Source organism: Falco cherrug, chromosome 2 (assembly GCF_023634085.1).
Source record: "Falco cherrug isolate bFalChe1 chromosome 2, bFalChe1.pri, whole genome shotgun sequence".
Classification (NCBI taxonomy): domain Eukaryota; kingdom Metazoa; phylum Chordata; class Aves; order Falconiformes; family Falconidae; genus Falco; species Falco cherrug.
Genome location: NC_073698.1, coordinates 84,777,590 through 84,804,976, shown reverse-complemented (window position 1 = coordinate 84,804,976; position 27,387 = coordinate 84,777,590).

The window sequence follows — 27,387 nt, the reverse complement described above, 5'->3', positions numbered from 1 at the left end:
TGATGAAAACAGTGGTAGTGGTGGAAAGGTTTGTGTCTGATTACCTCTACCAGCATCTGTGCTTGTCTTGTTTTCCTGGCAGAAATTTACCAAATCATTATTTCACAGGTTCCTGAAAAATCCTTTGTATCATACTGAAAGAATTCCTGTGGACCCAAGCATTAATTCTGAATGAAAAATTCACTATGATAAATGTTTCTGCAACAAAGTAATAATGATTTGCAATGTACTGCAGTAATGCTTTAGGTGCCTTATCTTTTTGATTTGTCTGAAATCACTCACTGAACTAACCACTATTAATTTGTATTGTAACTGTGTGGATGTCATATGCAATCTCATGAGACTTCTATTGTAACTCAACAGTAATTTAACTAATAATTAGAAAGAGTATCTTAGCCTAGTGAAATAATTTCATATCCATCATAATACCAATCACAACGGATTCATGTGATATTACTGCCGCCATCGTATGCATTGTTACAAAATTTCCATTATAATTTCATTATAATTTAACATTATAATAAATGATCAGTAGTATGGGGGTGAGATGGCACTGTAAATCTGAAGAGACACTATATTTGTACAGTACCTTCGTACCTTGAAAAAGCAGTATAGAAGTGCTTGTTTTCAGAGAGCAGCTGCAGAGAAGTGGCTAACAAGCAGCACCTATAGGTAAACTATTTATTAAAATAGGAGATCTGTTACACTGAGATTAAATCTGAGAAAGAATAAGTTTTGCATTTGTTTGATTTTTGTTAAAGGTGAAACAGTGTTTTAAGGAATTATTAGGTGGTTATTCAGAAAAGGCTTGATTCTTATGTGAAATCATTCAGAAATTTTTAAGTCCATGTTGTAGCTGTAGCCCTGATAGCTGTAGCCCAATGAAGTCTTATCTGCTCAAAAGGTAAAAAATTATCTCTGTCTTGAGTACTGAACTATGAGCCAATGTTTTGGTTTAATTAGCCTGTCTCCTTTTTATGTTTTCATCATTTGTAAAGGTCTTCTCTTTGCTCTCAATACTACAATGAATTTGAAGCTTAGTTTTGTACTTACACATATGAAAGTACAGCCTATTGCCACCTGAATCCTTCTATTCAGGCCTGGACAGCTGTGGTCTCATTACAGATGGCAAAGATGTGAAAACAAAATCCAATAATTCACAGGTAAACCACCGGGAAGTGTTACTCACGGGTTAAATCATGTGCAGTTCTAACATAAACAATTGAAAACATTGCTTGCTGGTATTTATGAAAAGGGTAATAAATAGAAAATCACAAATGAGGAAGTGCAAATAAAGTATGGTAGGAATCTGCCTGACATACAAAACACTGCCACTATTCACTTTGTTTTTAGCATCATTCCTGTTGCAGTCTCTTGTCAGATGTCCTTTGATCCTCTGCCATGAGATATTAACTTTCCATTCCTCCTCATTGATCTTACCACCCTCTGTCCTTTCTATTTCTTTATACTTAACTATTTGTCCATTTATTCTCCTCGCTCTCCTGTTCCCTAGAAGTATCCCATTTCTATTTTGCCTATTAACTCCCTTTCTTCTCTTCCTCCTCTCTAGTAGCTCATTTTTCATTGTCCATTTATCCTCTTCATTGCTGTTTTGCCAGAAGTAGCTATGGTCTTTCTTGTTTTTGAGAACACGCCACCTCAGAAAGCCAGGGAAAGATCAGGGCTCTGATGCTTCTCATTTCCTTCTTCACTGGTCACTGAAGTGTTGAAGTCGCTGAGAATGGGGATTCGTTTAGTTGGAACTCAGATAGGCAGCTGTCATGACTGCTGGGATCCTGTGGGGAAGGATCTCAGTGATGTAAGTGACAGCTCCAGCTACTGTGCCAGCACAAGTGACTAGAGGTCATATTGGGAGGAAAAAGACAGAATTTTACTTTTGTTGCTGAAACTCTCATTAGCCAGCCTGGTTATCAGTGAAGGCAGACATCCATGTGGAGGGTGATGGAGACAGACACTGTGTACCACGGGTAACGGACTTTTAAGGGAGAACTGGCTGCTGCCTTGCTCTACTTTACATCAACTATTATATGAGCAAGGAAAAATTTGTCTTGAGGCTATAACAAAGCAGGAAGAAGGGCAGAGGTGGCCAGCTCCCAGTGGCTGGCTGCTGGCCAAGAGTCGCAGGCCTGAACATCGGGTTGAAGAGTGTGAGTTACAAGAGAAGCTGCTGGTACACAAGAAGAGACACAGGCTGTCATGGGCACTGCGAACACAGAAGGAGCAAGTGGCTTGAATCTGGTGGATACAAGAAACCCATTACATCCAAGAAGAAGGGATTTGAAGCTCTGGAAGTCTCTCAAAGAGTGAACTGTGAAGGCATCCTGCAATAAAAGAGCAGTAAAATCCTAACAAGATCTCTAGCCACAGACACAGGTTTTAAAGGTCTGACTTAGGTGGCTCAAAGGGATGTAAATCCCTAGCAAAGGGACATAAAAGTAATGTGTGAAGAACTATCTGAACAGTGTTTGTGTGCTGAAGAGAGTCGTGTTATGATTTGGATTACAATAGCACCCAGAGACAACAGCCAGAATAGTGGCCCCAGTGCCCTCAGTGTAGGTGCATCCCTGTACCAGCAAATGCTCTTTGCTCTGAAGGGCTGTCAAGCTGAACTTCAAAGGCAATGGCAAGCGCTGTAAACCGTGCAGCTTCAGAGGTGCTAACTGATCTTTCCAAGGTCACACTGCTCTGACAGGTGAGAGCTAGGAATGTCACCCATCTCTTCCAACTCCTCAGTCAGTGCCCTACCTGCTAGACCATATTTCCTGGCAACAGTCATGCTCCTCTAATTAGCCTTGTTTCCTTGGAAACCTGCATGACAGAGCAGACCCAATTACTGCTTTGTTGAGACCCTGTAAGGCCTGCTCTGAGTATGACAACAAATATTCAAGGCCACCACCCATCCACCAACTACTGTCTCATTTTTTCCTTTTTCCCCTCCCTTCTCCTAATTTCCTTTTTAAAGCGACATAACTGACTCAGGAAACTCAGGTATTTGTTCCTCTGAAAAGGCAAGAGAAAAAACATTTTATGCTTTTGCTGTTGCCTTTTCTGGCCAGATGATACAGGCATGGTCAGTAAGGGCATAAGAGCCTTCCCATATGATTTGCCTTCTGTGGTACTTCAGTTGCACTAAATAATCAAGATGAATGTGATTTTTAAGCTGAAGCTGCATTAAATTTATGGAGCAAGGGCTGTTCACCCCCTGCTCACCTTGTCTCAACCACCCCCCAAATATTGTTTGCATAACACTTCTGTGGATGTTACAAACAAAACATTTGAAGAAAATGGCTGCTGGCTTAAGGATATGGGTTTGATTGGGATACATTTATTCTGCAAGTTAAACTGCTTATACAGAACTTGGCAGCATTAAAAACAAAACACTAGCTAAGTCACAAAGCCACGATGCAAATTTTGAGTGTCTTGAAACCCTCAGGGGACTGGACCCAAGAGGCTAGCTCTTGATATCAGACTGATACAGTTTGTTTGAAAAATTCTGGTACATATTATTAATATGCACAAAATGTCAGTGTGTCTGGACTTAAGGTTTTTGCTTCTAGTCTACTGTATCAAACATTCAAAATTAAACCTAGCAGTATGAAAATAAAATAATTTTCTACTGTCCCAAACAGATCTTGCAGGAATAAATTATTTTGACTTCAGATGCAGGCTCTTCAGCTACCATACAAAGTATGGGAAGATAATATGCATAGAGCACTTACAAGCTGCATTTGCTTAGGATGCCAGAGAACAGCATGTTTGCACTGGAATTTTGCAGAAGATATGAAGCTATGATGGGAAAAAAAAAAAGATACTGTTTCTTTTTATTTTCCTTGCTTAGCTCATACTTCAATAGGAATTGGGACACTGTGTTACTTAACTGATTCTGACACATTGTGGGTAGCATAATCTTGTAATTTCTGCTTAATTCCAGGCAAATTTTACCTTGTACAGAAAGAAGTCAAGCATACTATCTGTGAAGTAAGTATATAAGATGATTTTCAAGAGCTGTATTCTCATGTTCATGGCCCATGCCCTCAGATAAGTTACCTGAAGCAGAAAGCAGAGGCAGAGTAGAATGAACAAACTATACTGAGAGTGCTGCTACTAGGGGATGAAGGTTTGGAATAAACTTCCCAGTATAGTTTCTACACATACTTATAACCTATAACACTAGGAGTAGCAGTAGCATCCCTGCTGCTATTGAATAAATAACGGACTTTTTTTAAAATAAAATAAAAAATAAGACATTCACAGATCATATAAGAAAGTCAAGTTCCTTTCAGTGAGGACCATATTTCATTTGGATGTTCCTTCAAACTCTAGATCAGAGAATGTCTGCATTTATTTTTAACAGCAAGCAATAATAGTCATCCAAGTAGCTCTGCCTATTCCATTAGTAGGTCAATTATTATGAAATAATTGTTTCTCTATTTCTATACAAGATATTACTAGGCAAAGGAATACACCAGTTACTTATCTTTTTCCTGTTTTCCCTCTCACTATCCACTTCACAGACGCACTATCATCCCTGCACAGCACTGCAGACTCAGCAGTGGCTTTAAACAACGAATCAAGCATTGAGAAGGTGGAATTCCATCTGGGCAGGCTGTTTCACATTGGCACCTCCTAAAAGATGCAATAACCAAGAAAAGAACAGCTGAAGTAGCTAAAGACATGTTTTATTTTCACTTAAGAAAACACAGACATTCAAAATCAAGCCATTTATCCTCTTGCTCCTTTATACCCCACATGACACAGATGTAAAACCCCTTCTTGATCTCATGCATAAGGTATTGATGAAGATGCACACAGAAAGGTGAAGACTGCCCTCTGGTATTACTGTTAGGCTTTGCCAACACATTCATTTCAGCATGACAAATTCTTTGCATAAATACATATTCTCTCTCATATAGTTGTCTCCCAACAACAGAATTGACCATGTAACCCAAACCAGCATTCTAGCACATCCACATCATGCACATGCACGCAGCAGCTCTGGATGGTATCACAACAGTGTCACCCAGACAAATAGACTATTATTGTATGAGCATTCAGGTGAGAGCTCCCTGAAACACAGCAAAACTGGTATTAAACTAATTGTTATAATGTGAGTGTGCATTAAATAGGAGATTGGAAAAGTACCTCACCATGTATTTCTATTTATTCTGAAGGCAGACAAGAGAGCCCAAGGATGAGCAAAACTCCTTATTTCCTAGTCCAGTGCACATTTATATTAGACAAAAAGAAAGTTTGGGAGGGAATAAATGGCATAGGGAGAAAATGGGAGAATAATGAAAAGTAATGCCTGAGGTAGGCAGATAAGAAAAGAAACAGGAGTGACAAGGCAAGAAAAAAAAGAATCAAGAAGGATTATGAGAGAAGGAAGGTGAGCAAAGAGGAGAAGCTGTCTCATGACAGCTGTGTTTTCATGGCATCACCTGGCTTAATTTCCTTTTAGGAATGATGGCTTGAAAGAACAATCAAAACCTCCCATGGAGTCACGCCACGAGAAATGAGATGAAACAGAGGTGTTCTGTCCATTCACTTTCACCTCCTCTCCCAGTTTCCATTAACAACTTTGCACAAGGCTGATTAATGTGTATTGACAAATGTCCCTATGAGATGGGAAAGCATCACCCTCCAGTCTCTAAAGTAACACAGAGTGAGAATAAACAGCTTGTTACAGGTCATACAGGACATCTTTGACAAAGCTATAAACTGGCCCAGTCTCCTGAGTTTCAGTCTAATGCTTTTAACAAAAAGATCTTTTGTTGGGGAAATATATCAGCTTTGGGGTATCAGCCATGACTGCTGTAACAATCGTAACATTACCTAGTCCAGTCGCACTGGAAAGACATACATTTCTAGAAGGTTGTTTTGTTAATGTCTGCACATCCCTAAATCAAACAACCTTTTCCTGAAAATCTGTAACACTTAGAGTTAATATTTTCCAATCTTACCATGCTCCTTCACAGGTGGTAAAGCCAATGGGGAAGATACAGATTTGGCAAATGGTGTAACAACCTTGTCCAACATGAAACACTGGCCAGGAGCAGCAAGATTCTGGCTGAGCTCCTGCAGCATGAGAAGGACAGCAAGTACCTGTCACAGGCTGTGTCCAGGGTTAAGGTTGGCTTCTGGTAATGGTCCCATAATTGCCTTTCCAATAGACTTCCTTTATTCTTACAAATACATTTCTTTAGATTAATAGATCTGTGAAAATGGGCCTACATCCTAGATTCTGAGATATTCCTCTCTCTTTTAAGGCTGAATCAAAGCAACTGCTGATGGAGTGATCTCTCTGGGACCTTCTTCAGGGTCTGGTTCAAATTAAACATCAAAGGTTTGGAAAACCACCAAGGCTTTTCCAGATTCTTCAAAGATATAGCTTTCCCCTCTGCTCTTTATGCCATCATCAAGCTGGCTTTTATTCCCCCAAATGATCTGTCCTCTTCTAACAGCAATATCCCCTCTGTTGTGTTGTACTTGGGGAAAACATAGGCAGGTTATTCCTTTGCTGTGTAACCAGGTTGCATTCATAGGCAGGCCCATGAGCATTGGATGTCTTACTGGTCCACTCACGTGGCATCCTCTATAGCTGGTTCCACTACTGTACATTCCTCTTAGCCCTTTTCTGGGACAAAGCTTCTACTTCACAGCAGATTCCGTGAAGTGTCAGACCTTCAGGGGGACTGACATTGAAATAGCTGTCTTTGGGGATTCTGAAATATTGTCTATACTTGCTATGTAGCTGCTACAAATATGTTGGTTCACCTTACTCTAAAAGAACTGTCTTAAAGAAAGGACAGTTTCATTCTGCAAAGGAAGAGTTAACTGAAAATATAAAAGATAGTTTTCAAACATATTTCTCTAAACTACATTTTTCCTCAGAATGACACCATAACTTAGAGCTGTTCAAATTGTTTGCCAGAGGGGGATAACGAAAGGAGGAAAGAACCATGCTGCTGCTGCATTTAGATTAAGGAAGTGATACATATAATGAGATATGTTGTAGTGAGGGTGGACTTCATTAACAGAATGTATAAGACAAGTCATCTGAATGTAGGCACTTCCACACCTGTTTCTGGAAAGGGGACGTAACTGCCTTGTTTGTCATGCAATATGCTTCCCAAATTTTGAATAATCCCTACTCCTCATGTTACCAAATATTAATCCTCAGTCTTATCACAAACCATAGTAATGCTTTTCAGTTTTAAGATATTTGATGGCAGAAATCATACAGGCACAGCCATTATGCAGTGGTAACTTACAGGGGCAGCTTTCAGAGTTCACAATGGGCAGACTGATTATTTTGTTTTTAGAAAACAGTGTTTCAGGGAGGAAAGCCTCAGGCCAAGTAAAGGTTGCAAGGAAACTAAATCTGAACTGTAGTCTGCCAGCCAGTGATTCTCCCTGGCACTCTTAGGTCTACATAAACCTCTCCTAATTCACAGTGAAATCTGATGACACAGGTTTAAAGACCAGCCAGTATTACAACCAGCCAACAGTTTGTTAGCAGACCTGTGCCTCTACCCTAAGAATGTCTAGCTATGACTTATCTCATTTGGGAGTAATATGACCTGTTATTTTAGTCTTCAGTTAAGAACAACAGCAACTAAAGAAATAGAAAGTAGGCAAGAAAACAGATTTATACTGAGATCACTGTAGCAACAACAGCATATTTTCAAATACCCAGAGCCAAATAGCAGTTGGTACTTCAGGAGATAGGATTTCGTCCCAGTGAATGCTGGCACTGTGTCAAACCACACAACAGTGCTGCAGTAGATGGGGAAAAAATACCTCTCCCTGAGAACAGTAACCTTGCTTCATTCTGCATTTATGAATTCCTGCTCTTTGCCAAGGGGGAGGAACTCTTGCCACCCTAAAAATTCTCACCACCTTAAAACCTAGCAGTGGGTTTACATAAATTCTTGGCTTTCTTTGTTTCTTTCCATCAAACATAAAAGAAAAATTAAATGCTTTAAAACAGGCCAGATTGGTTTCATTTTGTCACCCTAACATTAGTCAAAATAAATATCCCTCAGGAAATAGTTTTGGCATGTAACTGAACAGCTTAGCTAATTTTTTTCCTCCTAATATGGATGTAATTATGGACAATACAGTATGTTCTTATTGCAATCATTGTGATAGAACTGCATTTGCACAGTAAGCTGCTCTGAGGCAGATTTTCCTTTGTATCACAGCTGCAGTGGGTGTCTTCTTGCTTAAAAAGAATGACCGTTCAAATAATTTCTAATACTGGCTTTTGACCCAGAAGCATTTAAAACTGACAGCAAGCAAAATTTCTAGCTGCTGGTATGTGAAAACTCTGAAAACAGAAAAAAAATAAAAAGAAAGGAATGTCATGGTCTCTTCTCCCCTCCCCCAGATACCAAGTGGTTTCATTGTGGATGTGTGCTCATGGAGCTGCGCAGTTACAGAAAATAACTAAATGGAGCTTACGTGAATCACCCCTCAGTCCAAGCTGGAATTAGACTGATGGCAAGCATTGGATGTAGCCCTATTTCTGCCTCTCAGTTTTTAGTACGTTTCAGACTGTGGGGCTTAAAATAGTTTTATTACTTGACTGATCTGTTTTCCATGGATGTGGGTATACTTCCTCCACTGTGCACTGTCTTCCCCTTGTAAAGGGCTTCTTTTGAGTTCCCAAATGTATAGGTGGTAGCTTAAAGGATAAGGAAGCTGCACAGACATATACAGAACTTTGGCTACAACCCTTTTGGCTATGAATTCAGTCATTTAATGAATTTTAACCTTTCAACATATAACATTTCAAGTTATTTCAATAGGAGAACTCAGCACAGGACACTTGGAGAACTGTTTTGGATTCAATTCTTCTTGGATGAACAAGACATATCTTAAACTATGTTACCTACATGGTTCCAATACTTGTGCCAAGCAAGATCCATGTCAGACGAGAAGTTGAGCTTGGAAGAGCTGGATGATTCTCTATGTCATCAACAGTCCCACAAGGGAGCCATCTCAGTGGGAGATGAACAGTGTGTGATCATATCTAGCTCAACACTTCTACCTTCTCATTTATATCTTGTAGCAAGGAAGCTCACACTCTCATTGCTGAAACCTAATCACAACCAGTGAATGATCCTTGCATCCAGAGTATTTCAAATTGGGCTCAGAATAAATTATTGTTCGATTCCCAATGTTTTGGCTACTTTTGAAATGACAAGGCTTAGGAGGAATGAGCTCAGACCACCTAGGGCTGCATTACGTCATGATTTGGCAACAGGCCCCATCTGACTGATAATGAACCATGAAAACAGCTGGACCTTTTCCATCTTTTCTTCTGTGGTATTGCACCTCAGTCTGAGCCCAGCAGGCTCCTATTGGAGTGCTGGAGTCTTCACTGGCAGCAAGAGTAAAGGAACCTCAGGACAGACCTAAGTTTTCACCTCAGCTGTGCCATTGGATCTGACAGAGTACTTTTGCCAATAAGCATGCTTGCATGAAAGCCATGGCTCTCAAAAGTAGTGGCAGTTCCTCTACTACAGGGGTTCTCAAACTTTTTAAACAGGGGGCCGGCGCGTGGATGAAGTGGCAGGCAGTCATCTGCGGCTGCTTGGTTTCCCCCTGCACTCCCCAGTGTGTGTGTGTGTGGAGTGGGGGGGTGGGCAGGGGGTTCTGTAAATACCGGGGGCCGGATTGAGGACCCTGGGGGGCTGTATCTGGCCTGCAGGACGTAGTTTGAGGACCCCTGCTCTACTACAATTGCAACTGGGCACAGAAAACAGAGTTTTCTCACCTTTTCTTCCAATTCTGCCTTAGCAGAAGGAAAGGACTAGCAAGACACAAGGGGTCGTCATGTCTAAGGCCTTGATCTCTTGGGCACACTCAGCACTTTCCTCCAGAAACTAATGTAGTACCATTCTGAAAGTGGTTTTATTGCCCTTCCAGCTCTAACAGGCTGGTTTGGGACTCTAATCTAGTGACTGAAAAATCTTTTAACAGTCTTAATTTGCAGATGCTAAAGATGCTTATAAAAACAATACAAAATGATTCCTCCATTATATGTGATATATGCAAGAAGCAAGGTCTGTTCTGTTTTCCTCTGTTCACTGTAACTCATTCAGTCTAGAGTTCAGGAATTCTTATTTTTTATTAGATGTGCAGTGATGATGGCTGGAGGCTCCTGTTTTAGACTGACGAGCATTTATGTGAACCTTTAACAAAAGGTTAAAGGCCCTGCAGTCCAAAACGGGAGCTGGTAAATCATCCCTGCCAGTGAAAGCACGCAGGGCTGTAACGTTTTGTGGGCCACTGGCCAGGCCCTGCCCTCAGGTTCAGCTGACTGAATTGATGTAAGAAACTGCTGGCTATGACATGAGGAACCACTGAATGTGACAGATACTGATGACAGAAGATGACATGAGTTACTGATAGCACCATGAGGAATGGCTGGGTTTTGCAGGTGGTTCAGAGGGATCACCGGATGTGACAGATACTGATGACAGAAGATGACATGAGTTGCTGATAGCACCATGAGGAATGGCTGAGTTTTGCAGGTGTATCAGAGGGAGTGGTGTGAAAGGTGGCCAGACCTGCCCGAAAGGGAGTTTCAGGACCTTGGGCAAGACCAACAGTGCCTTGGTAAGCACATCAGCAACAGGTTATAAAGATGAAATCACCTATGTGAGGAATGGGGTCAGGAATACTGATTGGGCTACAGATGTAGTAAACCTGGAGCCAACAGTGAAAAAGTGATTAGGGGTGGATTGGGCAAGAGAAAGAGAGGGGCAAGGATGGTGAAAGAAAGGTTCAAGACATGGAAAATACGATTTTTAAAAGGAGTCATTGTGCCTAAGGGTACCTGCCAGGAGCTCTGCACTTCATCACTTGCAAGTACAGCAGGACAATAAACCTGTTGTTCTGACCACACCACAGGTGTGACGCCTGTTTCCATGCCCTGGGAACCATGGGAGGTAGTGGGTGCCTTCCCTTGCTGGCAAGGGTACAGCCAGAATGGATGGCTTGAACATCATGGTATCACTGAGTCCATCTCCAGTTCAGGCCTGAGAACATCATAACAACATCTTCAAAGAGATAAAGCAAAAGTGAGGTGACTCTTGTACTCGAGATAGGCTGTCTGTTGAGAGATGCAGGCTTCAATCCCTTCAGGGAATGGCAGCTGAACACAGTGGGCAAGTGAGAGTGGAGCACTATACTGCTGTTTATTAAATGAGAGAGTGGCATCATCACAACCTTGCCCCTCTTACATGAGAAAGCAAGGGCTGTTACTGCCCTGTCTGCTAGCCAGATCTTGGAGGTTTTCAAGTAAGCTCTGGGAATGAAACCTGAATTTAGTTCCCTCTAGGATTTTACAAATTATCTTCTCCCATCTGGGCTAAGGGTGAGTCTACAAAGCAGTATTATCTGGATCAGGACTGTGCTTTTGAACCAAGTTTCTGTATTGTCTCTACTTACTGAGCTTTAGTTCACCTCATGGAGAGGCCTCATGGAAACACAAACTGGATTCTCCTCAGTTAACACCAAACTGGAAGAAATTAATTGAGGGGGAGCTGGGAAGGTTTCACAGTTTCTTTTTACTGTCATTTAAACCCCTTTGTCCAAAAGTGCCATGTAAGCTACACAAGTACTTTTAGGTCCCTTTTTGATGTTCAGCTATTTTTCTTAAGTGAGCTTCCTAACTGCATAAGGGGATGCTCACCTCCTAAGTCAGTGACTTCCTCTGTACACCTCCTTCTTTCTTTCTCACCCCACTGCAATGGTTCAAAGAACAATGCTGTGAACCTGTGAAGTTTCAAGGTACTTGAGATAATAACACTGGAAAGATTTTAGAGCACACTTGCAAGGAGATTAGAGAGAATATAGGAAAGCATAAATATAAAGCACCAGAATTCTTTTATTTTCTTATCAAAATAAATTGATTTTATGAATTAACATAAAAAAGTGAGGTTTGTACGATTACAATCCTCTAAAAATTTTATATATGATCACTGAGGGCAGAGTTTCTTACAGTATTGTCACATAATCTTCTCCCTCTTTATTGCACAAAAAAATATATGAACTTGCCTAATGAAAGACTTTCTCAGACATGATGTCAAGGGTATCTTTCTTCAGAAACATGCCACAATTCTGCAGTGTCTGTAACTCTAAAAGCGTGAACAGGTACAACCTGTTAGTTTTCATTTTCTTCAGCTTTTATTTCAGACCTCACAGAAGAAACACAGCTCTTATTCAGTAGATCTGGCTTTCTCTGAGCCCCCTGTAGAAACAAATATACAGTAATGTATTTTATTTTATTTTATTTTATTTTATAAATTTTTGATCCACTTTGCTGGGTTAGATTGAGCCTCCCTGGATGAGATTTTGCTGGGAAATCAAACTGACAGACTGTGGGGAGTTCCTCATACACAATTGCAGAAAGGCACGACTTGCTCTGCCCATCCTTTGAGATGAACAGGAATTGCATGGGGTGGAACAGCATGAAGTTCAGGTTAATATAAATCATGTCACCATCAAGGCTTTCAGCAAGGAGTTGTGCAGGTGTTCTGTTCAGAACAGGGGGAAGGAGAGGTCATGGTATGGCAGCCTGCAAAAGCTCGTGTAAACATACCCTACATACAATCCGGCATGCTTTGACATCAGTTAAAACTGTGAAGTTATTCCCCAAAAGGGAAGAAAAATATGGATTACTTAAAGCAACAGTGATTTTGCAAATGTAGGAAGTGACAAAAATTAAGCCCTTTTTTTTTTTTCCCCTTTGCATGAAGGTGATCTTGAGATGCCATGTGATCCACTTTGCATAAAAGCAGGACCTAGTTATTTCATTAAAGAAGCAGAAAAATATTGTTGGCACTCACTTTGCTTAGTATGTTCACTTTAAATGCTCTGAGGCTGTCACCTAGTCAGGTGAGGTACAGCCCCATTGCATGAGAGGACAAAACAAGTAAGCTGCTGTCTTTGCAAACTCACAATTTTAGTTCCTAAATTTTTTAGTATTTGCCAGAGGCCTGACACTGGCCTCTGCAGTGGAGGTGCTATACATCACAGAACAAGGAAAATAGGTTTTGACACATCTGAGCCTTCCCAGAAAGCCCTCTGTTTCCAACTTTAAGCACTACAAGACAATAGCAGCCACTTAGTGTATTCTCAGGTACTGGAATTCCCAGACATATAACCGCTGAACCCATAAAGATAAACCCCAAAGGGTATATACAGTGAGATCATAAAGTTGATCCTTGCCACGTTCAGTTAGGCCAGCATGCTGCCTGATATTGGGTTTACTGCTTGTGCACAGATTAACTGTGCAGCACTGGCTCAAGGGATCTTGAGTGCCAGACTCATTTTACATGCACTGCAGCGTACCAGGTCGTATCTTTCTCAGTCAGAAATGTAAAGCAGAAATATGGAAGCCCTGCAAGAGCTTGGAAACTATACGTTAAGACAAACTCCAGCAGATAGACATGGACATATGGAGGACTACAAGATAGATAGCTGTCTTTGCACACCAGCAGTTCTTACTGACTAGGCCCTTATAGACCGGTTGAGAAATGGTGATGATGAAATGAAACCTTTTACTAAAACATCATCTAGAGTGTAATCCAGCTTGGAAAGTCAGAGCTCCAGTGAAGAATACAAAGAAGGCAAGCAGAGTAGCTGGAGAAGCCTAAATATGAAAGGAAGCATTTCACTGAACTTTTTAAACAACAAAAGAATTTACAAAGAAACAATTACAGAGTGAGCAGGAAGCATTAATCATACTGTGAGCAAACCAAAAGCAGAAAACATTTTTACAGTGAAAGCTATTTAGTACGTGTCTTACCGTTTACTGACCAGGACTGATAGCTGCACACAGGAAACTTAATTAGCTGGATCAACTCTTGGTTACCATGACTGGAATAAAGGTAGCAAGAACATTTCCTTTTGGCATGTCCAGCAGCTGAAAGCTGTCAGAAAGCTTAGAAAGACGGGATTTTTTTCTTGTGAAGATATAAAGAAGATTGCAGAAAATGGACTTAAGAGGCCAATATTGTTGTTTGTATTACATGTTTTTTAAGTAAGGAGCAGTAGGATGTTTTTTGTTGTTGGGTTGGGTTTTTTTGCTTGAGTGGATATGCTGCTTTCAGTAGTGCATTTTGACTTGGGGTGGCAAAGTATTTACTAATCCTTTGGGTTAGAAACAAAAAGGGGGAAGCAAATTTACAAACAAATCTGCCGAAGAGGAAAAAAACCCCACATGTAATTTTAATCATTGTCTGCTGCTTGAGACATAACTGATTCCTTGGCTCTGTTCTCACAGTCTTGGACTCTTTAAAAAGCATCTGATTGATCATATTGGCACATTTCAAATCCATCTCTCTACAGGCAGAGATTGGCAACAGAAGGAGAATGATTTGTAATCTAACACATGAACTCATACTCCCCAGGCACATCGCACAATGCAGACAGCTGTTGGCCCTTAAAGTATAAGGGGAGAGAGCTCAGCATCTTGTAGGGTGAGGTTCTCCTCTCAGCCTGCAGGTACAGCAGGTGGGGAATTCCTGACCCCCCAACCACCACAGCACATGTGGAAATAACAACTGAACTCTGATATCCCAGACTAGCTCTATACTCTGCAAATACAAGGTAGGGATGGAAAAGCTGCCAGCCCTGTGTAGTATCTAGCAGAATGATTCTGCTTTGGACACTTTAGTTATGAAAATTTTTAGGAAAGGCCAGACCCTCAGCTGAAGTAATTCAGATGGTTGTTCTGAATTCACACAACCTTTTAAAAAAATTCTTATTAAGATTCATTCTTTCAGCCCATCCTGGCAAAAGGCTAAAAATGAGCCAAGTTTGAGGGGATGTGGGTGGGAGAAACTCATGTGCTGGGAATTGCAGCTGTAGCTTCAGTGGGCCTGCAAAGCTGCAGGACCCAGAGAGCGCTTTTGCTCAGCCAGAGATGATAGAAAATCATTTAGATGTGCTATATGTGGTTTGCAAGGGGTTCTAACAATTAGGTTTCTTCAAATAATTTTTCCGTCTAGAGGACCTACCCCTGTTTTGGCCTAATTCACAACTCCATTGCTATAGTTTTACGCTGATAAAACCCTTCTGAAAATCAATCAGCTAGACTGGTGCTGGAATAAAACTAGAGTGATGCAGTGGTGAATCAGACCCATGGTTATAAAACAGTGTCTGTAGGAAATTACATAACTGGCTCAGGAATATTTTAAAGGAATTAAACACTAAAAAAATAAAACAGATGTAATTACGTTCAAAGTTTTCTGCCAATAATACCATAAATGTACTGCCAATTACCTACTCACACATCAGCCTGTTTTGAAAAACAGTTATAAAGTTGAACAAAACCAAAAGATATGAAGAAGTACTACTTTGCCTGGTTTAAATTGACAAAATATCTGGTATTCTCTCACACTGAAAGGCATTGCTCTGCCCCTGCAGCAAGTTTAACACGGAAGATCAACATTTTCCTTAGTAATTTAGGATATTAAATGCATCAGGAGGTGGTTTAGTGGTGAGTTGAGCTACTTGTAATGAAATAAACATGCATTTTGTGTCTCTGGGATGGGACCTACTTTGTACGACTGAACTGAAACCTGATGTCCTGCTTCATCTCACCTACTCCCTTTTTCTGGCCCTCCCTCAGCAATGGGTAGTGATCACCAACAGAATTCAATCTACACCACTCTCAGATCTCACAAATAGAAACTGGGGCAGGATTTAGTTCAAATACTATCATATAACAGAGTGTTTGCTGTCTTATCTACACATACGGGAGGATGTTTGTCACATCAACTGGTATGGCTGAGCAGGAGTCCAATCTAGTACAGCCTTATAAAAGTACTGTTAATCAGCACAAAAGTATTGTTATATATTCAAAATGAGATTAAAGAGAGGTTAAAATGCATTCCTGGATTAAGCTAGCACAACTACAATGACTATGTCATAAATAATTTGGCACAGCATGTATCAAAATGCCCAGCTTTGTTCCTCAGAGTGGCAGCCTGCCCTTCCACACATCGGTATCTCAGGACACTACAACATTCAACCATAAGAATGATGGCTATTTGTGCCCTATAGGGCCACAGTGTATTCACATATTACAATTTTGGGTTTGCATTCCAGTATTGAAAGGTCTCAGATGTCTGTGTGGTTTCACTATTCACTGTTTTTTTCAAACTGAAAGCCCAGATCTGAATTTCAGCACACCACTTGTGCTGTGGCTATTCTTTACCTAAGGCTTATGGTCCATATTCAGCTTGGCTTGCCTTGCCTCCCAAATTAGCAAGAAGTTACAAATTTTACTTTCTTATTATCTTGACAGTCACTTTTCAGCTGCATTAGATGCCTTTTAGTTATAAATTCTGGAGCACCTTGAAAGTGCTTCTTTTATTAACTCCTTGTGAAAGTCCACAGTCATTTTCTCAGCTGTCCATCTTAACATAAGTGATGAAGTGGAAGAAGGTTTTTTATTCTTTTTGCTATAAAGAATGAATTCCCAACTTTAGGTTTGGAAGTGAACACGAGACTCTTGTTCACTCAACCCTGCAATACCAGAACTAAGGAGACACTTGATGAAAGTAGTAACAGATTGGTTTAAACCACCAAATTAAATACTTTCTTTTTGTAGAGAAAAGGAGGATTTCCTGGAACATACTGCCACAGGGGGCTGCAAAAGCAGGTGTTTTTATCAGTAGGTTCAGAAAAGGCTTAGATTAATTAATGGACAGCGGGTCTATAAGAAAACATGAAAAGGATTAGGCAGGACTGTATTCTCAAACATCCCTAATGTGAGAATTGTGGTTGCTAGAAGAAAAAACTCTCTTCTTGCTCCTTGTTGGAGACAAACTCCTGGGTTAAATGGACTATTGGTCTGACTCAGCAGGACGTTTTCTATGTTTTTACAGTACATGAGTACTCTCATCAATCTCATTCCCAATATGAACACACATAGCCTAAATTTTGGTCTTATGACTGTTCCCCTTAGGAAATTTCATAACAAAGTCAGTATTAGCCTCAAATACAGAGAGTCTTAGCTTTGTCTCATCTTCCTCATTTTGTTAAACTTCAGCCCAAGCATTCCACTATGAGCTGGAATCTTTGCTTTTATCCCCTGTGTATGGTGTCCAGGCCAGTACTGGTACTTTTGGCTGTAAGGTAGTGTTTCCCATCCATTTGATCTTACCCCATGATTTGTTCTCATCTGTAGCCAGTTTTTAAAATATTTATTTTCCTTATTTATTTTATTTTTTATTTTATACTGTTTGTCCTGCCTGATGTTCACTTGCTCAAGTGCACTGATATACTCAGAGAGCACTTTGGAAATCAATATATAATGGTAATTGCAAAAATTGGCCAGGTTATTTGTGAAACATCACCTGGGACCAGGCATGGAAAGACAGGGCTTTTGTCAACCATACTCTCTTATTATTGATTTCCCTGAGATCAAAGTAAACATGCTGTAAGATAGTACGTACTACGTTACAGCATAAGTTCCAACTGCTGGGAGAGGGAGAGTCATTAAACACTTCACATAAAAGTGCTGGCCAGGAGTTGAAGACTGGTTTGGTGGGTGGCATACAAGCACGCAGAAGTTGGTGATTACAAAAATTTTTTTGATATTGCTAATGAATGTGTCATTTCACTAGTTTTAAAACTGGCCTGACATGACTTGCTTACTTGGAACACTTGCCTTTCATTCTTGAAAGCCCTAATGATTGTAGTTGATTCCCTCCTTTGCCCTTTTCTTCCTCCACTTGGAATAGATATGGGAGGAGTCCCTGCATGTTAATCTTGTTAAGTATGCTGGAGCTGATGGTCTAAAATCTAAACTGCTTGATTTAGCTGGCAGGAGTAAGTTTCCTCTTTATTTAACTTCTTTTTGGAGACAGATAAACTGCTCTGAAAACACAATAAAGTCATACCTTTGCATAACAGTGAAAGTAAATTAAATATGACCTACTACAGACCTAGTTCATGACTTCTCGTAATTCCTAAATCTCAGGGGAAAAAAGTCAGATCACTTTCCAAAGAAGTGTGTTTTGGTTTTGTTTTGTGGCTTTTGTTGGTTTTTTTGTTTGTTTTTGTTTTGTTTTGTTTTGTTTTGTTTTGGTTTTTTTTTACTCAATGACTTGTTTTTATTACCTAAGACATTCAATCTTTTCTCAGTGGTACATATGTCTCAAGTACTATGCCTCTTGGCTATGGATGTCAACCCACGGTAATTGGTTGCAGCTGTTTTTGGCAACTTAAAACTAAAATCCTCAGTATGTTAAATCGCCAGCTCCTTTTATGAGAAAACACTCCAAAACATGTGGTCAATGCTCACCCATTTTTACAACTAATAGTTCAGTATTAACATACATGGGCACTCCATGTCAACATCACCATATTTCAGTTCTGTCTTGAAGTAAAAGAACAAGAGACATTCACACAATTCTAGGACAACTTGTTATTGAGAATAATTTATTCTGTGGTGACGGATTGTGTATGTGTTCAGTTTACCGTGATGCCCTTGCTGAAACAAAAAAAGAACTTTTTGCAGCCCTTGCTCTCACCCTACCCCCCCCACACCCAACAACCAAAGAAAAAAGGGCACATTTCTCAAAAAATAAACATGGCATTACTTTGGGGTGGGATCCTGTTTAATTTACTTTGTGCATGAGCACTTCTTTATATTCACTTGGTTTTATTGTTTCTGTCCTATAACAGTACTGAAACATCTCTTCCTTTGTTTAGCTGTAGCAGCAGAGGACATAATTAATATGTCTCTTTCATATATATATATATATGTGTATATTTTACATGCATATATATATATATAAGAATGTGACTGCAAAATCATAAAGTTGACAGGAACAGTTTAGGCACAGATGTAATGTTGGAAGTTACTACGCGGGGGTAACTGTGTAAGTCCTACTACTGTTAGAAATAGGTTCTAAGATAGAAATGACCCTTCAACTTTATGTTTTGCTCTATATTTTAATAATATGAATAACAGGAGACAATTTGTCCTGCTGTTTATTCTCTTTGCTAACTGTTTTGATACTCTGTAGAAAAGCATTCTCCAGAATCTGAATTTCGTTGTTGGTAACTGAGAGCCATTTTCTTATTGTGAATAATATCCCTTAGTTCAACTAGGAAAAACCTGTTCTGTAGGTGGGAATTTATGTTTATTATAGCAGTTCTACAAGTGGGATAGTTCATATACATAGTGATATACAGCTCACCATTTCCCAACTTTGTCGATCTGCTCTCTTCTTGGGTTGCAGGCAATGGGAGCAGGTAAGTTTTTCCTGTGTTGGCAGCTGATAGGCAGAACCTTTATGCATCTCTCTCAGATCATTAATAGGGAATAGCATTTGAAATTGACCTTGTTAAGACATTGAGTGCCTTTGGCCTCATTTCAAGATATTTACCATGAAGAAGTATCTGATAATATGTGCTTTGAAAACTATATTACTTAAGCAGTACCTAATTGCAAGAAGCTCTATTGTGCACCAGCATTTTCTTTTCAAAAGGTTCAGGAAATATAACTTCATTTCATGTAATGTAGATAATATTTGTCAGACTGATGAGATTTTAGGCCTGGGAATTTGGGCTCACATAATCTACTACAAAAAGAGCCATTCAGTGTCTCTGTTTCACATTATTTCCCAAATTTCTTAGCACATAAGCGAGTATTAGCTTTTTGGAAGACATGCTGTGCTGAAGTTTCAGATTATGCAAAGGTTTGGATAAAAACAGAAAAGGGATCGCATGAGCACACAGAAAGGTTGCTCCCTGTCTCAGGTATAATTAGCATCTTTTTCTAAAGAGGCACAAGTGTCTATTGTCAAATATATGCTCTCATGGGGCTCTGTGTTTTTTTAGACACAGGAATTACCAAGCATGCTGTTTGAACAGCTCATTTCAGGACTTAGATATCTAAATAAAGTGGTTATTCTTGGAAAATACCTCTGACAAAAGAGGGGATAATTTTTGTATTATAATTTCTTTTCACCTGTCTTAACTAAACAAAGCTGTATCAGGGCTGACAGTAACCAGGACACATTAGGCTGATAGAAGTTGTTAGTACTTTTAAAACATACATATGCAAGCAATATATTATATTATCTCTAGAATATGTAGTGATCGGTGGTGGCAGTTGCAGTGATGCTATGTATGGTGATGGTATGTGCATTTAGACCATTGATGGAAAAGCAGGAATCTGAATATTCTTCAAAGGGGAAGCAAAGACAGCAGTGCAAGCCCAGGCTTCTCCTGTTGGAAGACTGTACTCCCCACAGAGCATAGTCACAGTTTAATCTAAAGCCTGAAAGATGTTACCTTAAGAGCCAAAAAAGAAAGAGCATCTCTCAGAATTTCAGATGTTAAATGGAGATTCCAGATTTTTTTAGATATGCATATAATCATGCTTTAATTCCTCTGCTGTACGGAAATATAAAGTATATGGTGCCTTTGTTCTTCCACGAGCATGCTTCACTTGGGATAAACTACAAGTCTTAGCTGTCCCATCACTCTCTCCTGTCAGGCTTCACCTTGGCCCTCTATAATTTTTTGGTGCCACTCTCAAGCAATATGTTTTTATTTAACTGCACTTTTTCTGTAATACAGCTTCCTTGGGCTTAGCAGTTTTTCTGTCCCTTGCCAGAACATGACTGATATAAGATAACATAACCCCGAGAACCTCTATTCCTCATTTTAAAAGACCAGCATATCTCATTGCAGAAACAGTCACGTCTTCCTAATCATTAACGATTTTTTTAATAATAATTTATTCACCTTTCTGAGCTATTACAACTACAGTTCATAAAGCCTCCAATAAAGAACTAATTCCCATTTTGCTAACCACACAGACAGTAAGACACAGTATTTGACTGCAGGATGGTTAGAATCTAAGCGAATAAGAAAAATATTTGGTAGAAAAGAAATGTCCATTGTGCCTGGCAGACAAGGAACTAAAGGCAGATAAACGGTTCAATCAGAAAGTCTATTGCAAAAGTGATAATTAAATGTGGACTTTCCAAACCTCAGGGCGGTGCCTTAAACAAAATTGCTGCCTTCTTCCAAAATATTCATGCTTCATTTCAGTTTTATCTTAGGATTCCATATCAGAAAGGTGAAGCAGCTTTCACATACTTGTCCTGAAATTAAATTTACCATGCAGCAAGATCAATTTTTTTAACCCCATTGTTGCAAGGGTTTTTTATTTGCTTCATTAGATCTTCTTAAAGAATTAAATAGTCTGATTATATCACTAATCAATTAAACACTTATTAATAGACTCACTGCTACCTACAGTCCCATCAAGGAGCCATAAGTGTTGTCCATACCAGGCATTTGGAAAGGAGTTAAAAAAGGGGGAAATAGTGACTTATTAACTCAAACGTATTTTCAACATCATAGGTGCTGGTAGATGAAGAATTGCAGCCATTACCAAGGAACTTAATGGCCCATGAAACAAAGTGCCAAGGTTAAACAGGCTGTCTAAACAACAGGTTTTATTGTCTATTACATCAGATTTGCTCAAAGAATAGGAATAAAGTTTATGTGAATTATGTGTTCATCAAAAGGCAGTTGCTAGCTGAGCACAAGGTGCATAGTTCCCAGTGCAACCCATACGGATAAACATCTAGTCTGCCTTTTGGGGACAATTTAAATGTCTACTGAAACATACTCACATGCACTGGGGAGACTAAATTATTCTGATTCATTTCACATGTTCCACCAACAGCAATTTTATTTCATTAAGAATGTGGACAGGCCCTGGAGATCTGGAATAAGCTTCATTTATAGCTCAAGGTGTTCTTCAAAACTTATATGTTAAAAGGGACACAAAAAAAAGAAGACATGAAGTACAAGGAAGGATTAATGTTAAAGAAGGGACAATGGTTTTAACAACAATACCCATATCAGTCAGAATTTGTGCAGAATGTTAGAAAATTGCCACACGTCTGTAATATCTATACTGGAGAAAAGATCAAGGCCCCATTGTGCAAGTTACCACAAGGCCATTTAATAGCCTGTTTCTCCCTATAGTATTTTCATCTTAATTTCTTTGTTTGTTTCTTGTTTGGTTGTTGTTTTTTTTTTTTTTCTCTCCAGCTATAACCTAATCTCTCAGGGCCAGACTGCCATCTGTCTGATGCTCTGTCCTTGATGGGACTGCTCAGGATAACATACTTTTAAATGCAAGTTAGTTTTGGAGAAAGAGGTGAACCCAGGTAACAGAGTGAAATGTAGCCTGCTGTGCATTGGGTGAGAAAAAAGCTTATGTCCTTCGTTTAACTGAAAGCTCAGTGCTACCTGGCTAGTCTTGTCCCTTTGCACAGGCCTGAGTTTCACCCTGAGAGAAGAACTTGCATAGCAAGATACACCACTGATAGGACATGGGGCTGCTCCATCTGTTTGCATTTCTACCTGAAATGTCTGAAATTTACCACCGGTTGGAAAAAAGCAGTGCTATGATTTTGTTACTTCCAAATGAAAATACACACCTGAGCTTAAAAGGAAGAGACAAACTGATATTCAGCTGAACCATGACTTGGTAAGGCTTTCTTGACTAGATGAGAGATTTTATGAAATATGTATGTGGCTGGTCATTTTGTAGCATCTGTTTCCTGTGACTGCCACTGCATTTTCAATATTGTTTCGGCTGCTTCCAGTTAGAGAAAAAATAAATCTCTGCCAACACAGAAAAAATCTCATGGATTTATTATTCTGTAAGCAACATAATCTAGACACCTAAAAAGTATCTAGGGAAGCAGGCAGTGTCTTACTCTTTGGCATAGAAACATAGAAAAAAAAAGAGATACATTTAATATAGCAGAAATAGCTGACAAAAATGAAATTATCAAGATAGATCCCAACTGTCTGATCCAGTGGGCTAATGCCAACTTTCAGCAGTTTAAAAACTGTGCCAATGATACATGAACAAAATACAGCTGCTTTTTTCAAACCAGGATAGTAATGCTACATCTACTTAGTGAGGATACTTATGTTACTATTAAAAAAATAAAGCCTTTTAAAATGAGGCTTTTTTTATAGAAGAAACTGGATTCACTAAAAAGCCAATGTAACAATTGACGTTCTGGAAATTATGAAAGAGAGTTTGATTTAACGTGTTGATTCACAGTTAAGAACAAAAGCGTAACAGCTTAATCAAACAAGTCCAGACCAGGCCTCATGATTTTGAGGATTTCTCTCTCTGCAGAGATTGCCAACTATGAAATTCCTCACAGGCATACCTATGCTTGATAGATTAGTAGCTTGAAGTGCTAAGTGTTGTTATGGATCATCAGCTGGCAGAACAGTATTCATATAAAATAATAGGCTCAGAAAGAAATAGTCAAGAATTTAAGCAAACAATATTATTGTAAGGAACTAGCTATTATCTTCAAGCACTTCAAAACAAATACAAATGAATCACCCTCTTGTGATTTGCCTTTCAAAAATGTAGGCAAATTGTTATGGTTATTGTGGTTGTTTCTGTAATTGATCTAGTTAAGATTGTACAGTGGAATGTATACATGGGCTTAAATCAGCTATAAGGGAGTCTGCTTAACCTACTGGATTTATTGAAGCCCTTTCAAAGGCTGGAGGCAATAATTTTGCCAAGAGAGTGCTGTGACACAGAGTTACTTTGCCTCTTGTTCTTCTCAGAAAGGGCCAGAGCTGACACAACCCCTTCAAAAGCATGCGATACCAAGCCCATGAAAAATAAGCTTATAGCTAATGGTGGAGGGGTCCTCTCCTTTAACCCTCCTGCAGCAATGTCCTAGCTGCCTTTCCATATTGGGACCTCTCCCAAAAGATCACAGCACTGCCTGCTACCATGATGTCCCCAAGGACAGTGACTCCTGTGGATGCTGAGAATAGGCTCTACCCCATGTATTTGCAACCTGGATTTCTGCCACAATAACCAGGAGCCAAAAAATGCCTTTGGGGATCAGAACCAAGGCTCCTCTAATTCCGTATTTTTCAGAAAAGGCTCTAAGAATGCCAGAAGGTGGCATGGATGCAAGCAGCGCCTTTTGTCTCTCATTTCTTCTATTTATACTTCACAGATCTGCAAGTAAAGGATTTGATATCTATGTCCCTGGCTTAATTAATTGCCCATGCTGATGGTTCCACCATATAAATTTTTGTCATGTGGAAAAATATTGGTTTCTTTATTTCAAAGTTTCGCAACTTGTTACTGTGTGGAAAGTCTCCACTTTATGCTGTGGTATAGGAAAATCCAAGTTCTCAGGAATGCCGCTCTCTTTGGTTTTCCTTTTTAGTTCACAGAGAAGTTTTCACATATTTAACTTATTTGTCATCTTCTTTCCATAGTAAAAAAGCTCACACTTTGAATCTCTTTTTAGGAAAGTTGTCCATTGGCCCAGTTATTTTTGTCATCTGTCTTTACATCTGTGTTAGTCTGAATCCAGAGTGAGAGGCACTACTCACATCTGTAAGCGTATTGTTATATTCCCATACTATGCTTCGTTTCATTAGTTATGTTTCTTGCAACTCAGCAGAATCTTAACCTGCATTCAACTGTGCATGAGTCCTTTTGCTAAGTTTTGGTATAATTTACCTTTATATGTTAATTGTATAAATTTTTATTTTACTCACCTACATATTAGCTTGTGTTCATCAACTGTTAAGTTTCACCCACTGAACAGTGAAGTTTCTTTTGTGCCCTCAGAGACTGGAGGGCAAAGGAAGGTGTTTGGCCCATCTGCTTAAGGCTAATTCAGATGCCTAAAGGAGAGTTCAGAAGGTCAGAGTTTAATATTCATGTCTTTTCCATGCAGGCAAGAAAGAAAAATTAATTCCTACCTAGTGGTTATTAAGGACAGACCATTAAAATGTCTTAAGCATAATTATTTCCCATCCTAAATAACTTTATCAGATGCATACTATGCTACCTGATTCCCTTCTTCCAGATTAACATATATTTTAAACAGCTAAATTAATACATAAATAACTTCTCTCTCAGGCTGTTTGGTTTTTTTTTTAACCCTACATTTTGTTTTTATTTCTCTATTGCTTGTGACTGAATTCCCGTTGTAACTTCATTTCAAAGAACTTGGTGAAAGGTTCTTGGATGCCCTAAATAAAGTATTGTCAGTTGTCTTCCCTCCTTCAAAGAAGTTCATGGATACATTCAAACACTGTAAAATTTTGAATGTTTAGCTATGACTTCAGAAAACATTAAAGGAATTGGTCGATTTAAAGAGTGACACAGTGATGCTTTTAGATTAAAATGGTTGTTTGGTATTTGAGGAGAGAGGTTGTTTGCTTCTACTGAAATTCTCATTCTGTCAGGCAGAACAAGAAGTTTTTTCAATGACCAGTCCCATGATTTGTGCGATTCAGTGTGCATGGGATTTGAGGGGAAGGGAGGAGAGTGTAAGTTGCAGAAGGGAAAATTCTGGAAGGACATTGATTGAATCGCTGCATGTGCACCAGATAGCGTGCTGTGCTGTGCTGAAGCAGGTCTGTGATTCAGTCATTTCAACAGACAGTCCATGTCATGAGAATGAGCCTGCAAAGACACGTTTAGCTGTTCCACAATAGGTGAAACATAGTTTGAAAGCTGTTGGGAACTTCAGGGGACTTAATGGGAACAGCCACAGAAGTCTGTTTGTGGAAGACTCAAGGGCAGTTTTAAAAAAAAGTGAGGGGGGGAAGAAATTCCTCTTTTTTTTCTTATTGTTTTAATAGAATGGATTATTCTGTTATCACAGTTACAACTCTGCATAGCTGATCAGGAAACCCGCAAGTCTCTTAGCATTTTGTAAGCATGGTGTCAATGATGTGTATAACTTGATGACTAGAATGCAGGTTTTCTTGGTTTGGCATTATTATCTTTCACTTTTCTTCAGGACTTGCAAAGATATAACACTATATGATACATAAAGAGAATTTTTTGTCTTATTACAGCCCCAAACACTGCACTTAGGTAACAGGCATTCCAAGAATTCAGAGCGCATCTGTGTTCAAAGTCTTCAGTCCTACTCTGAGACTAGCTAGGCATAAAAGTTTCTGTGCATCTGATGCATTCAAAAGGCATAAGCCCAGGGAATGAAACTTGTGTGAATTTTTGGCGGCCCTTTTTCCACAGAAGGAAGACTGGCTATCATTACTTTCAAGTTATGATGACAGTTATTTCTGGTAGTAATTCCAGTACATTAAATGACACGAAACATAAACCAGTCCCATTATATTTCAGGAGTAGCCAATTTATACAACAGCTGGGAATGAGATCAAAGCAGTTTTTTCTATCTGACCAACTGAATCACAGGATACACACATCATATGCTGGCTGCTGATACAGCACTGTATTAAACAGCAGTCTGAGAACAGAAAAAAATGTTACTATACATATATTTTTGGAAGTGTTGCACTCATATTGCAACATGGGCATGCTTGTTCACTGTAGAATGAATGAGCAGAAAGGCTGACAAAGCTGCATTGCGATGGCAAATTGGCACCGGAGTACCAATGCAATCTGAGTATGTAGATCGTCTGGGGATACAAATGGTGATGCTCCCACAGCCACTGCTCTAGAGTACAGTACGTCTGAGGCTGCAGATTTGTCGATGCTCTCCAGTGTCAGTGAAGAGGCACCTATGAAAAAAGAAAAAAGGCTTCTTGACTTGGAGTGCTTACACTGGACATTTTGGGTACCTGTTTATGTTCTGCACATTTCAAAAGCTAGTTCACCATATAAAACTTCTAATTTTCTCAGCAGTCTTGTTCAGAATTACAAGCAAGCAATAAAGGAAAAGTTGACCCCAAGCAGCTGCAATTTCTTTCCTTTTAGCAAGGCCGAAAGTGTAGCTGTAGTTATTAATAAAACACATAGCATTTGGAGATCTCTGTAACCTGCTTTCCTTATCTGTAGTCCCTTTTCTTTCAGTGGGAGTGCCTGCAAAGGAGGGAAAGCCTCAACAGGTGTAAGTGTGATAGAATTAATCTGAATTTTTCCAAACTGAAAAACTGTCAGCAGCACATTACAAGTCTGAAAGACAGGTGGATGAAAAATGTTATGTTCATTGCCTGGGTGCAAAGATGAACTGGGGTTTTATTACACTTCCTTCAAGTCACAGAGGGAAACAGAGAGACACCCAGGAATTCTTGTCTTATAGCTCTGTAGTATTTTGTAAACCCATGCTTAGCATGAAATAAAAAAGAAAAAGGCACTGCAATTAAATTTGTTTGACTTGGCAAGCTCTTAAATAGCAAACTCTTGGGGAAGCAGTGAGAAAGCTGCTACAGAGCCTTTGCCTTCTCTGATGCACAGACAAAAGGCTGTTTCATTAACAGTTACACCTACAATAGTTCAAAAATAATTACCATGCAAAATAC